Source organism: Oncorhynchus masou, chromosome 29 (assembly GCF_036934945.1).
Source record: "Oncorhynchus masou masou isolate Uvic2021 chromosome 29, UVic_Omas_1.1, whole genome shotgun sequence".
Taxonomy (NCBI): Eukaryota; Metazoa; Chordata; class Actinopteri; order Salmoniformes; family Salmonidae; genus Oncorhynchus; species Oncorhynchus masou.
The window spans coordinates 73,584,394-73,601,641 of record NC_088240.1 but is presented as its reverse complement, the minus strand read 5'-3'; the positions used below and the strand labels follow the sequence as shown (position 1 = coordinate 73,601,641).

The 17,248-nt window shown below is 43.4% G+C and overlaps 1 long non-coding RNA gene across 1 annotated transcript in view; it reads left to right on the top strand.

The window, feature by feature from the left end:
* Positions 1-9,132, top strand: part of LOC135520489 (uncharacterized) — a 37,594-nt gene extending 28,462 nt beyond the window's left edge. Inside the window, exons 5-7 of the long non-coding RNA XR_010452392.1 lie at positions 7,243-7,344; positions 7,637-7,737; positions 7,855-9,132. This is a non-coding gene — a long non-coding RNA (uncharacterized LOC135520489). The remainder of the gene's footprint in view (positions 1-7,242; positions 7,345-7,636; positions 7,738-7,854) is intronic.
* Positions 9,133-17,248: the final 8,116 nt, after the last annotated feature.

Sequence of the window (17,248 nt, the reverse complement as noted above, 5' to 3'; positions counted from 1 at the left end):
TCCCGCCTGTTCAGCGCTGTCGAAGCCTTCCTCCTCTACAGCGCTGCTGGAGTCTCCCGCCTGTTTAGCGCTGCCGGAGCCTTCCTCCTCTCCTGTGCTGCTGGAGCCTCCCGCCTGTTTATCGCTGCCAGAGCCTTCCGCCTCTACAGCATTGCCGGAGTCTCCTGCCCGTTTAGCGCAGCCAGAGCTGCCAGTCTGCATGGAGCAGCCAGAGCTGCCAGTCTGCATGGAGCAGCCAGAGCTGTCAGTCTGCATGGAGCTGCCAGTCTGCAAGGAGCTGCCAGTCTGCAAGGAGCTGCCAGTCTGCAAGGAGCTGCCAGAGCTGCCAGTCTGCAAGAAGCCGCCAGAGCTGCCAGTCTGCATGGAGCAGCCAGAGCTGCCAGTCAGCATGGAGCAGCCAGAGCTGCCAGTCAGCGTGGAGCAGCCAGAGCTGCCAGTCAGCGTGGAGCAGCCAGAGCCGCCAGTCTGCCAGGATCCGCCAGTCAGCCAGACTCTTCCAGATCTGCCAGTCAGCCAGACTCTTCCAGATCTTCCAGTCAGCCAGACTCTTCCAGATCTGCCAGTCAGCCAGACTCTTCCAGATCTACCAGACTCTTCCAGATCTGCCAGTCAGCCGACTCTTCCAGATCTGCCAGTCAGCCGACTCTTCCAGATCAGCCAGACTCTTCCAGATCCGCCAGTCAGCCAGACTCTTCCAGATCCGCCAGTCAGCCAGACTCTTCCAGATCCGCTAGTCAGCCAGACTCTTCCAGATCCGCTAGTCAGCCAGACTCTTCCAGATCCGCTAGTCAGCCAGACTCTTTCAGATCCGCCAGTCAGCCAGGATCTGCCAGAACTGCCAGCCTGCCAGGATCTGCCGGATTCAACTACCTGGCTGGGCTTCCTCTCAGTGCTGGGCTTCCTCTCAGTGCTGGGCTTCCTCTCAGTGCTGGGCTTCCTCTGTCCCGAGCTGCCCCTCTGTCCCGAGCTGCCCCTCTGTCCCGAGCTGCCCCTCTGTCCCGAGCTGCCCCTCTGTCCCGAGCTGCCCCTCAGTCCAGTGGGGTTCTGGGTGAGGACTACTAGGCCATGGTCGGTGGCGAGGGTGGACAATCCTAGGACGCGAGGAAGGGGGACTAAGACATTCATAGAGTGGGTTCCACGTCCCGAGCCGGAGCCGCCACCATGGACAGACGCCCACCCGGACCCTCCCTATTGTTTTGATGTGCGTCCGGGAGTCCGCACCTTAGGGAGGGGGTTCTGTCACGCCCTGGTCTATATTTATCATGTTGTCTTCATTTATTGAGTCAGGCCAGGGTGTGACATGGGTTTATTTGTAGTGTGTTTCGTCTTGGGGTTGTGTGGGGTGTACAGATTGGTCTATGGCTGCCTGAGGCGGTTCTCAATCAGAGTCAGGTGATTATCGTTGTCTCTGATTGGGAACCATATTTAGGTAGCCTGGGTTTCACTGTGTGTTTGTGGCTGATTGTTCCTGTCTCTGTGTTTGTTGCACCAGTCAGGGCTGTTTCGGTTTTCGACGTTTGTTGTTTTGTATTGTTCATGTTTTTTCATCATTAAAGATGTATCGAACGAATCACGCTGCATTTTGGTCCGATCCTTATTCCACCTCTTCGTCAGAGGAGGTAGAAGAAACCCGTTACAGGGAAGCTAAAAAGTCTATCTTTCAATTTTTTGGGGGCCAGGCTAAAGCCAGCTAGCAAGGCTGCCAGCTAGCCTACTGGCTGGCTACTACCAAGGGGCCAGGGTTCCAGTCAAGAAACTTGGTTTCAATGGTTACTATAGCTTTTATTCGGTACTGCAGTTTAACTGATGCCCGGCCCAGAAAGGCAGTCTCAATACATGGCCTCATAGAGAAGTCAGATTTGAATATTCCTGATAAGACACTAAGTCATCAACTTTGTGCACAAAACATCCATTGAATTATTCAAATAAATGTCGCTGAGGCAGATTTTTTTTAAATTATTGCTCACAACCGAAGATATTAAAATGTTATATTGATCCAATGTCTGCTATATAGCAATGTCTGCTATATTTTTGGATGACGTCATCACGGCTCTCTGTGGGCACCAGAGGAGGCTGGTGAGAGGAGCTATAGGGGGACGGGCCGACATCCGACCCTAATCCGTAAATATAGAACATGTGCTGTATGCTACTGTCAGAAACAGCATAACCATTTTTTTACAGGGTTTGCAGGAATGTGTTTTGCCTGATTTAGCTGTTTCTGCTTATAATTTTCAACATTTTGGTAGGCTATTTGTTAGTCAACTTGTCTGTAATTAGCTTTCAGTTCGGCTTGGATGCATATTTTATGTGGCTGAAATACTATCAGCTTTTATGACTCTGATAAAGATAGCACTTCTAACTGCGCATTCGCATTCTCTCAAGATGCTGAAATAAATAAATAATATTTCTCAACTCTTGTTCCAGAGTCAAAATGTTTCTTACATTTGGTGTATAATTGTACTGCAAGAAATGCTTAATTCTGCAGGAGTTAAAATTAAGGCTATGTGAAAGGCTATAGACCGGCAGTCAGTGTCCACATTTCAGTTAAACCCATTTGAACTGTAGGCTACAGTTCCTTTCTATTTGGAGTCCCCGTCTTGTGACTGTCGGACTAATATAGCACCTCACAGTCATCACACATAAATAACATAACTGATACTGCTTTCATCCTCTTTTACCACTTTTACCACCCAAACATTAAACCCTTCTCTTTATTTTCAACTCTCCATTTCCCAGCTTTTCTCGTTTTGAATTAAACTTCGTCATTGTAATTTTGTCTCTGTGGATCGACTAACTTTTTCTGCTCGATCCCAAAAGCATTTGGTGTGTTGGTTATTTGGCACGCATACAGTTAGGGCCTACATCTGGATGTCATAAGGTGAATTCACCAATTTGTAAGTCGCTCTGGATAAGAGCGTCTGCCAAATGACTTAAATGTAAATGTAAATGTACATTTTAGGATTAAGAACTAATGCCAGATAGCCTAAAATAATGAAAGAAAAACCTCAATGTAGCCTATAAACACAAATTGCAAAAGAATTATACATTTTTAAGGTATTGTTTTTTCTTTATTCAATCCGCCCGCCACCCACCCTTCATCCACGCAGTCCCGCCCGCACAGATGTAACAGCGGGGACTGCGGATTATGAGTCAACCCCTGCCAGTGATGTGTATTCATGGATGCCAAGGGAAGCCAGGCAAACAGTACCATGGACACACACATGATATTTAGCAACATTGGGCTAAATCGTTTTAGGTATCTTTAAGTTTGTTTTTAATGTATTAAACTATAGCCTTGTTGATTTGTTGCAATGGTGCTGGAATAGCGAAGCCAGTGCTCCTTTTCTTTGTGCTCACTTGCAGGAACTCTGTGGTTCTAAGTCAGTAGTTGTTGAAAACGTTAACTTGCTTGACCGTGCTCTACGGTTTTGTGATGAAACATGTGTAGTTGAATTTATTCTGGCACTGTTTGACTGTGGTCTTTTTGTTTTCACGGCCTTATTATAAAGCACGGTGGCGTATGAACGACTGGGAGAGAGAATAAAGTAGACGGCACACGTCAAATGTTTGATTTATGACCCTATGTCAGGATGACGTGTGCATGCCCATATTTGGGCATCCTGTCAGGACATCCTGGCGGGAACTTATCACATGATTATGCCCATATATGGGCATCCTGTTCCTATTCTCACGCGTTAGAGGGTGTGCTAATTTATGCATATATTGCATCTTGAAGTTGTCATGATGATTGATGTCTAGGGACCTCTTTGAACTGGGGGGGATGTGTTGGAACATTTCAAAGAGTATGGCCCCACCACCTCCTGTTTTATTGACCTTTTATTGACCTGTTGCCTATGAAACAGGAATGTCCGGGGGTATTGGGTGTGGCAGACACATTATAAATAAAGTCCAGAACAAGACATGCGGCCTCAGAACACTAAAAAGGATTTTAAAAATAAAACCCAGAATATTAAACAGAAAATTATGTTTCCTAGGCCAATTCTCGGAGTGCTATGCGTCTCTTGTCATGAACCCAATGACAAAAGCCTCAAGGAAGTTTTGTGTGAGACCCCAGAATGTTTTAAAGGAGTTTTGGGTACGAGTGAGGGACATATGTCTTACATATTCGACCTGAGGAATCTACGGTTAAGAGTTTCACAGACAGCGGGCCCAAACCCCTTTATCAGGCAAAACCCGGGGAGTTTTTCCTCCTGCGCTGCGGATGAGAGAATGGCTTAATAAGTTATCCTCTTGAAACTGCCGCTCCCAGATCCGGGAGAATTGTCATCAACTGACACTAATTAGCATAACGCAATGGACAAAAAATATTACTAGAAAATATTCATATTCATGAAATCACAAGTGAAATATATTGAAACACAGCTTAGCCTTTTGTTAATCACCCTGTCATCTCAGATTTTGAAATTATGCTTTACAGAAAAGCAAAACAAGCATTTGTGTAAGTTTATCGATAGCCTAGCATAGCATTATGCCTAGCTAGCAGCAAGCAGCTTGGTCACAAAAATCAGAAAAGCAATCAAATTAAATTGTTTACCTTTGATAAGCTTTGGATGTTTTCACTCACGAGACTCCCAGTTAGATAGCAAATGTTCCTTTTTTCCATAAAGATTATTTTTGTAGCCAAAATAGCTCCGTTTGTTCTTCATGTTTGGCTGAGAAATCGACCAGAAATTGCGGTCATGACAACGCCGGAAAATATTCCAAATTAGATACATAATATCGACAGAAACATGGCAAACGTTTTTTATAATCATTTCTCAAGGTGTTTTTCAAATATCTATTCGGTAATACACTGCTCAAAAAAATGAAGGGAACACTAAAATAACACATCCTAGATCTGAATGAATGAAATATTCTTATTAAATACTTTTTTCTTTACATAGTTGAATGTGCTGACAACAAAATCACACAAAAATGATCAATGGAAATCAAATTTATCAACCCATGGAGGTCTGGATTTGGAGTCACACTCAAAATGAAAGTGGGAAACCACACTACAGGCTGATCCAACGTTGATGTAATGTCCTTAAAACAAGTCAAAATGAGGCTCAGTAGTGTTTGTGGCCTCCACGTGCCTGTATGACCTCCCTACAACGCCTGGGCATGCTCCTGATGAGGTGGCGGATGGTCTCCTGAGGGATCTCCTCCCAGACCTGGACTAAAGCATCCGCCAACTCCTGGACAGTCTGTGGTGCAACGTGGCGTTGGTGGATGGAGCGAGACATGATGTCCCAGATGTGTTCATTTGGATTCAGTTCTGGGGAACGGGCGGGCCAGTCCATAGCATCAATGCCTTCCTCTTGCAGGTCCTGCTGACACACTAAAGCCACATGAGGTTTAGCATTGTCTTGCATTAGGAGGAACCCAGGGCCAACCACACCAGCATATGGTCTCACAAGGGGTCTGAGGATCTCATCTTGGCACCTAATGGAAGTCAGGCTACCTCTGGCGAGCACATGGAGGGCTGTGCCGCCCCCCAAAGAAATGCCACCCCACACCATGACTGACCCACCACCAAACCGGTCATGCTGGAGGATGTTGCAGGCGGAAGAACGTTCTCCACGGCGTCTCCAGAATGTCACGTTTGTCACATGTGCTCAGTGTGAACCTGCTTTCATGTGAAGAGAATCTTGGTGTTCTCTGGCAAATGCCAAACGTCCTGCACGGTGTTGGGCTGTAAGTACAACCCCCACCTGTGGACGTCGGGCCCTCATACCACCCTCATGGAGTCTGTTTCTGACTGTTTGAGCAGACACATGCACATTTGTGGCCTGCTGGAGGTCATTTTGCAGGGCTCTGGCAGTGCTCCTCCTGCTCCTCCTTGCACAAAGGCGGAGGTAGCGGTCCTGCTGCTGGGTTGTTGCCCTCCTACGGCCTCCTCCACGTCTCCTGATGTACTGGCCTGTCTCCTGGTAGCGCCTCCATGCTCTGGAAACTACGCTGACAGACACAGCAAACCTTCTTGCCACAGCTCGCATTGATGTGCCATCCTGGTTGAGCTGCACTACCTGAATCACTTGTGTGGGTTGTAGACTCCGTCTCATGCTACCACTAGAGTGAAAGCACCGCCAGCATTCAAATGTGACCAAAACATCAGCCAGGAAGCATAGGAACTGAGAAGTGGTCTTTGGTCACCACCTGCAGAACCAATCCTTTATTGGGGGTGTCTTGCTAATTGCCTATAGTTTCCACCTGTTGTCTATTCCATTTGCACAACAGCATGTGAAATTTACTGTCAATCAATTCCTACGTGGACAGTTTGATTTCACAGAAGTGTGATTGACTTGGAGTTACATTGTGTTGTTTAAGTGTTCCCTTAATTTTTTGGAGCAGTGTATATCAACCGGGTCAGTTGGCTTCTTAGTAGGAGCGAGAGAAACAATGGCCGCATTTGTCTATTACGCACATATCACTCTGAGAGCCACCAGCTGACCACTGAAGCAATGTTGTCGCTCACGCTCATTTTTCAAAATAAAAGCCTGAAACCATGTCTTGTGACACAAGACACATTAGGGAAGTCATGGAAAAAGGAATCTGGTTGATATCCCTTTCACTGCTCAATAGGGACGCATAGGAACGCAGAGGTTTCTAAATAATAGTCCCTTCCTGATTGGATTTTTCTCAGGCTTTCGCCTGCAATATCAGTTCTGTTATACTCACAGACAATATTTTTATAGTTTTGGAAACTTTAGAGTGTTTTCTATCCTAAGCTGTCAATTATATGCATATTCTATTATCTGGTCCTGAAAAATAGCCTGTTTACTTTGGGAACATTATTTTTCCAAAAATGAAATTAGTGCCCCCTAGTTTCAAGAGGTTTTAAGATAAGGCTCGTGCTCTGTCAAATTGAACAGGCCCTGAGCGTTACAACTCTCTCCGGATATGCACTGGAAGAACTGGTCTGCGGACGCAGTGATCTGACGGCCCTAAGAATCGCTTCAATGGCGTATAGCCCTGACTCCAAAGTGACAATTTTAGCATGTGAACAATTTGATAGTGCAAATGCGACTAAATCTGTCAGTTCATATGTATTTTCAAAAGCATGCAAGGATGTAAACTTTTTTATGCCGGTGTTTAGCTTTAAATGGATTGATTATCCCATATTGAGTACCCATCACACTATTTCTGACGTTAGTCCAATAATCACATACACAAGAATATTTATACATTAAAAAACACAAAGTGTGCACTCTATATTAAAAGCTATTTTTGTGTTTACAGCCAACATACAGCCAAGAAGGATAACGGGCTCCGTATGGATCCTGAACAACTTCGTTGGAGCAGATGACACATCCGATAACACAGATGCAATTCTCCCGTTCTGTACGAACGTTTTTTCAAACACACAGAGAACAGAGGATTTAAACGTCCCGCCAACTCCCCCGGGAACCTCCACCCCCTCACTACATATTCCAGACCCAAACAAGCAACGCACACACGGGCTCTAGTACATTGTTCAGAATCCACCCCTCCAGAAAAGTACTACTGGGCAGGGAACTTGCGGCTTCACGAGCCGGCACTCCATGGACACGTTATGAAGCCATTATATATATTATTAGTTATACATTTTTTAGGCTTGAATATGTTAAATCAAGGACAAATAATGTTTTTTCAGGCTCCAACGAGACCGACCCTGCAGAATCAGGAACGGTGGATGAAAAAAGTCACGCCCCCCACCCCTAATTTGTCAGAACAGCCCTTGCCAAAAAAGCCAAGGTATTTTAATTATGTATTGTTAGTATTTAGTATTATACCTGAAATGTATTTGACATTTTATGTATCTAACATATTTTTATATTTAATAACCTATTTTGTATGTATTATTTCTATCAGACTCCTCCCCGGCGTATAACGGCACAGAAGACCACACACATCTAGAGCACGCGGAGGATTCCAGCTCACCGAACATTCCCAATGGAACAACCAAAACGGAAGATTTCACAGTTTTAAATGACATTTCAGAGGCAGATGACCGGCTATTACGGGATGCGGCCAACCTTCTTGATTCCGCCAATTCTTTGGTGGCAACATCCGGATCTGAAATAGAACAAGCTAGGTTTTTCACAGCCTTTTCCAGGGCTCTAAAATCCCAAAATGTATTGCCACACAAACAAATGGGGGTTTTACTTGAGCGACATTACAGAGAGGATCATTCTGGCATAGAACAATTCCACGTATGTTAAACAGCAATCCAATTAAAAAACGCAAATACAGGCGCTAAAATCATATATTTAACACGGACCATTCCAGAATAACCCAAGAACGCACATCATTAATTATCCAAATGGCAGAGCCAACAGACCTAGTTGAGACAGTTGAAAGCCTCTTATCACAGATACCGCCTGAACTCCTAGAAATTATTAATCATATGAACAAGGCGTGGGTAACAGACATAATACCGATAGATGAAAGTATATTATCACAGATTCCAGCCAAACTCCTAGAAAATATTAAACGTATGAAAGAGTCAGGGATGCCCGATGAAAACCTGTTATCACAGATTCCCGAATCCCTCATATCGCTAATTAATCAGATGAACGACATCTTCGGGCATCCCCCCCCCCCAAACCAACCGTTAATGCCCATGTCAGAAGAGTCTGAAACGCAATACAATGTGTTTTGGGGGAATTGGAAAATTGTCTAATAAATCAGGAGGGAGATGGTATTGATTGAAGTATTCGGGTTGTGTACCAAAATAAATTAAACAATACAGAGATTCGACAGTTTTCAATTTCACATGGGTGAATCAGAATCTTGACTATGCTGTGTTGTACGTAATGATGTTGGATACTCTGACCGAACTGTTAGATAGGGCAAGAGATTATGGCGAACCACATGATGTCTTACAGTTGGAAATTTGTGGAGATAGCCTGCATAACACTGTATCTCTTATTTTACCCAATGACAAAGTAGATCTTGAACAATTTATCGCCCTGCTAGAAAGACTTGTTCAGTCAAATATTGGACCCTCGAGCTTGTAGTGCAAATAATATGTCAACCCCAGGGTGGTGGGGGTCAGAGAAGGAAGCTAGATAGCCTAATGCAATCAGAAATAATAAGCAATAAAAGGGCCTACCTCATAAACTCGTGTCGTTATAACTGTTAATTATGTCTGGATGAAAATTGTCCTATGCATCCCTTAAACCTGACCCCCTGTGAGGATTGTCACCGCACATGTTGTTCGGCCTGCTGTTACGAAAAACACAAAATTGAAACATGGCACCCCAAGGCCTGTAAATCTGTAAGCAGTTGTGACATTAACAAGAAATGCCCAAAATGCCATTGCAATTTCAACCTTAAAATAGATAGCCCTAAACCGCATGTGTGTGGAATCATACACTGTCCAATCTGTAAAGGGCCTTTGAAAAGCAGAGATGCTGAAGTGGTTCAAGAAGGGTCACACGAGTGTTATATTCAGCCCTTGGATGAAGATGAACATTCAGAAAAATATGTGTTCTATGATTGTGAGACAAATCAGCAATCGGGGGTTCATTTGCCTATTTTTGTATCTACCATGACTTTCAAGGGTGAAAAGTGGTCGGCAGAGGGACCCAATTGTGCACTGCTCTTTCTAAAACACAGAAAACCCCAGTACAGAAACTTCACGTTTATAGCGCACAATGCGAGAGCCGATGACTCTTACCTTCTTCTGAACCCCATGATACAGCAAGGCGTGGCACCCAGTATCATCGCTCAAGGTAGTAAAATCTTGTGTTTTGTAGACCCCGCCTTCAACCAGAGATACATTGACAGTTAAGCTTCTTACCCATGAGATTGGCTCAAATGCCAGAGGCCTTGGGTTTTGAAAATATGTGAAAGGCTGGTTCCCCCACTTCTTCACATCTGAGAAGAATCTACATTATATTGGATCTTATCCCAGCCCCGAAATGTACGGGTGTGATCAAATGTCTCCCAAAGAGCGTGAGAGATTCATAACGTGGTACGAGACAGTAAGACATGGCACCTTTGATTTCCATAAAGAGATAGAATCATATTGCGACAATGATGTGGTTATACTTCGTGAAGGATGCCTCAGATTCAGGGAAGATGTAATCAAAGATGCAGGCATTGACCCCTGGAGTTGTACAACTATTGCATCGGCATTCATGAAAACCTATCGTACACACTTTCTACCTACAGCATCTATAGCTATCCCCTCGCCAGACATCTACCGACGTCAGTTCAAGTCTCTTGTGGGTCCATTGGAGTACTTGGCCCAGGATAAAGACATTTTTATTCAATATGCGTTGAATCGGGGGGAGAAGGCGTTTGGCTCTTACCATGTAGAAGGATACACACAGATTGACAGGGTTGAAACTGTATATGAGTACAACGGTTGTTTCTTCCACGGTTGTAAATCTTGCTTTGTGCCCCAGGCCATGTGGGTCCTAACCCAAAATACTTTTGGGGAAATGTTTCAAAAGTGTCAAGACAAATTGGATTCTTTACAGGCTACTTACACGTTAAAAGTGGAGGTTTTGTGGGAGCACGAATGGGCCACCCTCAAAAAGTCTGATCCTCATGTTCAAGCCTTCCTTTCCAGCTATGACACACCAGAACCCCTGGAACCACGACAGGCCTTGAATGGAGGCCGTACCAATGCTTTGACATTGCGGTATGTAGCACAACCCGACGAGACAATAGGATATGTAGATTTTTACATCTCTTTATCCTCATGCAATGAGTTCCTCATGCTATCCTATGGGGCATTCGGAAATTATTCATCACGACTTTGACTTACCTCAACACTATTTTGGTCTGATCAAAGCAACTATCTGCCCTCCTAGGGTTTTGTTTATACCAGTGTTGCCTTACAAGGGCCCTCAAGGAAAACTTTTCTTTCCCCTTAGTCGCACCTGCAGTGAAAACAACAACCAGAAAAACCTATGTGATCACACAGATCAAGAAAGAGCCCTGACAGGGGTATGGGTCACAGTTGAATTCTCTAAGGCTCTAAAGATGGGTTATCGTGTGGCCAAAATCTTTGAAGTGTGGAACTTTTCCAGGAAATCAGACACCCTTTTTAAGGAATACATCAAGACCTTCTTGAGATGCAAGCAAATGGCTTCAGGCTATCCTGCATCTGTCACAGATCAAGAGAGCAAAGACAAGTACATTCAAGACCATCACGACAGAGAAGGCATACTTCTTGACCCTGACAGAATAGAGGTCAACAAAACCAAAAGAAATGTGTCAAAGTGGTACTTAAGCTTTCCCCAAAGAGAGTTTTCGCAGAGATGCAATATGCTAACAACGTCGATCATTAAAGACCCCGAAGAATTTTTGGAATTTGTTTTTCTCGGACCAATACGAAATTTCACATTCTTCAGTCTTGAGTCAAGACATTGCCCTGGTGCGATGGAGGCGCAACAAGAAGTGGGTTCTACCCCCGGGTAATGTAAATGTGTTTCTTGCCACATTTACCACGGCCTGTGGCCTACATGAACTGTACACCCTCATGGAGAAGCCTCAGAGGCGGGTTCTTTACCACAACACAGACTCTATGGTCTATGTAAACAAACAGGGCGATTGGAACCCCCCACTCAGCAACTATCTGTGTGGTTTAACGAGTGAACTCGAAGATAGTGACCATATCACAGAATGGTCCTCCTGAGGTCCCAAAAGCTATGCTTGTAGGACTAAAGACAATCACGTGGTGTTGAAAGCCAAAGGCGTGACTCAAAACTATGAAAATGCCCCGCATGTAAACTTGGAATCAATCAGACGCTTGGTCGAGGGGTTCATAAACGACAGGAATAGTGACTTGGAGATTTTGAGCTCCTACAAAAAGATTGTTAGGGATAAAAAGGGCTTCCATCTAAGGAACGCCCCACTTACTAAAAGATTCAGGGTAGTCTTTGACAAGAGACTGCTTTTGCCTGATGGGATCGCATTGCCCTTTGGCTACTGACTTACGCTATAAGCCACAGTGTATCTTAAAGCTTAAGATATAATGACTGCTGTAGAAGGTTTTGACCCCCGGTTGCAAGTACCATTTTCAGCCTTAATCGCAGGCCCCTCCAATAGTGGTAAAACTTGTTTTGTAAAAAGTATTTTAGAGAATTCTGAACATGTGCCTGATAATATTGTGTGGTGTTATTCGTGTTATCAACCTCTGTATGATGAATTCTTGAAGAAAATAGGAATACCTGAATCTCTATCTGATGATGAACTTCTCCCTCCTCATAAAAACAATCTGCTGGTTTTGGACGATATGCTATTTGCAGGTAGCGAACATCCCGAAATTGCTCGAGCTTTTACCCAATACACTCATCATAGAAACCTGTCCGTGCTTTACTTGGTGCAGAATGTGTTTCACCAAGCTAAAAATAGCCGCACCATCAGTTTGAACGCCAATTACATGGTTTTGTTCAAAAATCCTAGAGACAAACTACAAATTAACACTCTCAGCAGATGTACCCAGGAAGGAAATCCTACTTCATGGAGATCTATGAGGACGCTACGAAAGCACTATTTTCATATTTAATTGTGGATTTAAAATCAAATGCTCCAGAACACCTGAGGCTACGAACAGGTCTGTTCCCGTGGGAGTGGCTGGCTGTGTACATTCCTAAAAAGTAACAGCTATGTCTCTGCGTTTAAAAAGAAACCTGCCCCTCTTGAGAACCCTAGTTGGGGCAACCCCTAAAGAACGGAATGCCATCTTGGGTCACTGTTCTTCAGATCTCATATAATCCCGATGTGAGATTGCTTTGAATCTTCTCAAAGGACACATTCCACTCACCCTGACCCAAAAAATAAAAGAGACAAAAGACTGCGATCAAACTCTTTGTCAATAAAAGGGTCAGTCTTCAAAAGAAAAGACAAAGCATACAACAGTCTGGGGGTTTTCTTCTACCTTTACTAAGTATAGCCGTGCCCTTCATCACCAGCCTTATTGCTGCCAGACGTGGGGGTTGAACACAGAGGGTGATGGTCAATAAAATGTACTTGGTGCCTCAACAAGAGTTGGATAGACTTAAAAAACAAGTGCAGGGTCTTGAAAATATCAGACAAACAGCTGAAAATTATTTGGATACGGCCATGAAGGATATTTTTAACCCAAAATATGATTGAACCCCCATGAAAAGGTCCAAAAATACACAAACCTATTGCAAAGGTATTTGGCCTTGGTGAAACCAGGGGAGAGAGAGACCAACCATTAAACGCTTTCCCTACCGGACCCTTTAAAAGATGACGAGCCTAGCGAGAGCCACACCTCTGTAATGCCTGTACCTGTGAGCTTACCGGCTGAAGATCAAATGCCTGTTGAAGATAAAGTTATGCAGGACATGTTGACCCATGTTCCGGCACGTAACCCGGAAAAATGTTAGATACATTAAAAACAAGATAAAAGACTCAAAGTGTACCCAACTATAAGCTTCGTCAACAGATTCAAGCTTTAAAACAAAAACCTTCAACAAGCTACAGCACCCCTAAAGATGCCCCAACAACCACTCCCCATATGAAAGGGATGATGATAACTCATTTACCCCCCTGAATGCCTCCGGACCTTTCCCTAATCCCGATCTCTCAGGGTGGTTAGACTTTAGAATGACTTTTGAATGACTATGATTAAATTCAAATCATTTTTTTGAAAAATTAAGCAATTTAACATTTGTGGCATTCTTGAAACATGTGACGTGAGCATACGCCTTGATTACACGGTCTTAAAGGACACATATTTGAACACTTGACATTTTCTAAAAATACAAGCTACAACGTTATCATTACTTCTTAAATCATCCTTATGAAGAGACATAACATCTTCAAAAGAAACTCCCCGGGCTCTTTGGCATAGGTAGAATACACCGTGGTGATTGCATGTAGTGAAAAGGTTATCTTGCACTTGTTTGATGCTGTAGTATTTCTTTGAGACGTTTTTGGTCAAAAATTCTTTAATACATTTGGGGAAATGTGAAAAACCGGGGGGAAAGCCATAGGAATCAAAAAAGTTGAGATTTTTCTAATGTCACAGCTAGGCAATGTTCACCTGGCATGTGTTTAAGATGGGTATTGACAATAAACATGGCAGGCCACTCCGGCCATTTCTCAATAGGTAATTCATCACAAGCCAACACAAAATTGTATTCCAATCAGTCAGCTCATGAGCCCTTCCAACTCTTGGGTATTCATGTCTTTGCTCAACGATCCTTAATAATAATCCACTAAGACCTGTCTTCGGCTATTCACTTCCAAGATTGAATCAGAGCATGCATAAACAATCATGCTAACTGTACAGGCTAAAGGTGTACGGAAACACATTTCCAGCCTGAGGTTACCTTGGGACACCACAGACAGATTTCCTGAGGTGTCATCATCAGGTGATAAATTGAAAGCATACAATGTATAACCCTCTGCAAAATAATTTCTGTCAATAGGTAAAGAGAGATCTTTTAGATGCCTCCCGGTAGCCAGGAATAGATTGTAAAATTCTCGCACAGATAAGTTCAGTCCTTTGTTTGCAGTGGAAAGGGTCTCTCGATTCCATAGAGACTCCTGCAGTATCCTTGCTAAACAGCCCGGTGCTGAATTGTGTCTTGGGAGTGTCTTGGGAGTAGTTGAGTAAACACTCCATGATGGCCCTATAAGGGTATGTGGCACAGATTTGACTGATTAGGCGTTCACCCAAAGTCACATCCACTTGGGAGAAGATGGTGGCCACTGGGTAATTAATGAGACTCACTTTGGCATCGTCTGCAATATTAGTACCATCTCTTTTGGATACTTTTAGATGTAAATGCACCAGGGTGTTGTGGAGGTCCAGATAGTTGTCACCGTGGCCTGGTATGAAAAATTCTATAGGACTGTTGTCTGTAATGGCAAAGAGTGGGGCTACCTCCACATAACTGGACCTCTCTATTGAATGTTGGGTTAAGGGGGCCGTGAAAAGATCGAGCTCTGTCTTTATAGCTTCAGAGGACATGCGGTGTAAAAGAGCCATGTTGCTTGTTCTTTTAGAAAATACTTCTGAATATTTTTTTTGTCATTATTGGTCCAGACCTCCTCACTTTACCCCGTCTTTTACTTACTGAGTTTCTTTTAACTGATAACCTCCACTTTTTAGGGGCAAGCCTTATACCCGGGGGTCTCTTTTTTGGTCTTCGAGACAACATCATAAGCCCCGAGCCTTCTTGACGCTCGACATCTGGTGACGCCCTTCTGGTCTTAGCATTGGCTACAACCTCACTTACAATATTTTTAGCCGCTGATTTTAAATGCTGTTTGGCAATGCTGAGGCCTCTCTTCCTATCCCCGAACCGTACATGGTCGGGTATCCATAATAGCCGGGTAACCCATTACCCACTTGATCAACATAGTATGAGACATAGCGGTTAGGGTCGAGAAGTTGGTTGTCCATAAAACTTTTTAATTTATTTGTATTATGTTTATAAAAATATATTATATTAATATTATATATGTAGAGAGGTTTTGGTGGGTCTAAAGTGGAGTTTTACAATTGTTTTACCATAAGTAAATTCTATGTTTTTGTTCTGATCCGTTTTAAGCTTAACCAGAATGTTTTCAAATATATTTCTTGCTTACAGGTACGTAATGTGGCTTGTCGTAGGTGACAGTGACTATGTCCCTCTCCTTTCCTTCTATATGAACTGTTCTCAGTAGGGGCACACAGCTGTCTCCGACCCTTTGATAGGATATGATGTCGGTATACACAAATATGTTGTAAAATCCTGCATGTATTTATCTTTCACATATGTCCATTTATTGGGACCCATCCCCAACATGTGGGGGTATGTAATCTCGCTGAGACCTACTTCCCAGGCCTCTGATAACTCGATAGGCTTTGGAAAATTGGTTGTATAATTCGAACTCTGATTATTACGAAAAATATGTGCAGACGCATTACTGGGGAGAGTCAGGTAGAAGCCGCTGTGTTCCATTATACACTCCTGTGTACATGCGAATTATGTTGAATTTATCATGCATGAGGGTTTAAGTTAACCCCCAATGCCTCCACCACATCGTGCTCTAATACACAACTGTTTAACATTTGGGGCCAGTTTTTCCAGCTGACCAGCACCCATTTTTTTTTACCCTTTTCTCTCTTTTGATCTAGAATCTCCTCCAAATGAAAGACTTTGTCTTTACCCAACTCTACCTTCTGTAATTCCTTCTCATAAAAAGATCCCTCTATAAGCTCCGCGTCATAATCTTTTAATTTGTAGACAGGGGGTATGCGTGGCAGACATTCGGTAACGGTAACCTTGCTCATATTTTTTGTCGAAAACACCCCTCAATTTGGATATACGCACCAAGTCCCCCACTATGAATTTAACATTTATTTTTTTCTTCTGGCGAAGGGGGAATAAACCATACAGATTTTTAAAGACTTGAAAAGAGTTTTCAGAAGAGACCTCGGAGGGCTTCATCCGTATACTCTTATGGTAGCTGTTGTTGTACCCCTTTATTAAATCTTGAACTATATCGATATATCTATGCGTGTTGTGAGCTGTAAAATATCGCCACATCCGCTCCTTCAGAGTTCTGTTAAAGCGTTCAACAACTGAAGCTTTCAAATCCGAGCCTGTAGCAAAATGTACTATATTGTGCTTCTTCATGAGTTTCTGAAAAGTATTATTAAAAAATTATTTTCTGCCATCAGTCTGCACTTTCTTGGGTGCTCCTCCATCCTTCAAGATAGAGTCAAAGCCCCGGGTCACCTCTGCCCCACTCTTCTTTTTTAAGACCCTTACAAATGCTATTTTAGAGAAAATATCTATAACCGTTAGCATGTAGCGATTTCCATCATTTTTATCTGCAAGGGAATGCATGTCACATACATCCGCCTAAAATTGGGACATTGGTTGAGAAGAAAAAACTATATTTCTTGGAAATTGTTTTCTTACAGGTTTATGTAGAGTATGTGCATCCTGCTTTGATAACCACTCATTCACTTTAGCTGCGCTTAACCGGCTACCTGTTTCTTCGGCTATAGCTCTCTGTAAATGCTCCTTACCCCCATAAGACCCGGGGTTAGAGGGATTATAGTAAATGTTTTTCAACATCTGCTCCGCCATCCTTGTTGCCTCTCTGAGGTACAATAGCGTTAATGAGCCACTTTCAAATAATGACATTTAATTTTTGAATGTTTATTTTAAGCATACATCAAGTATTACGTATACAGACAATTCAGAATTCGCTGCAGGATACATGTCCCCGTTTTCTCAACGATCACAGCATGCAACACCCTGTAACGCTCGTCGTG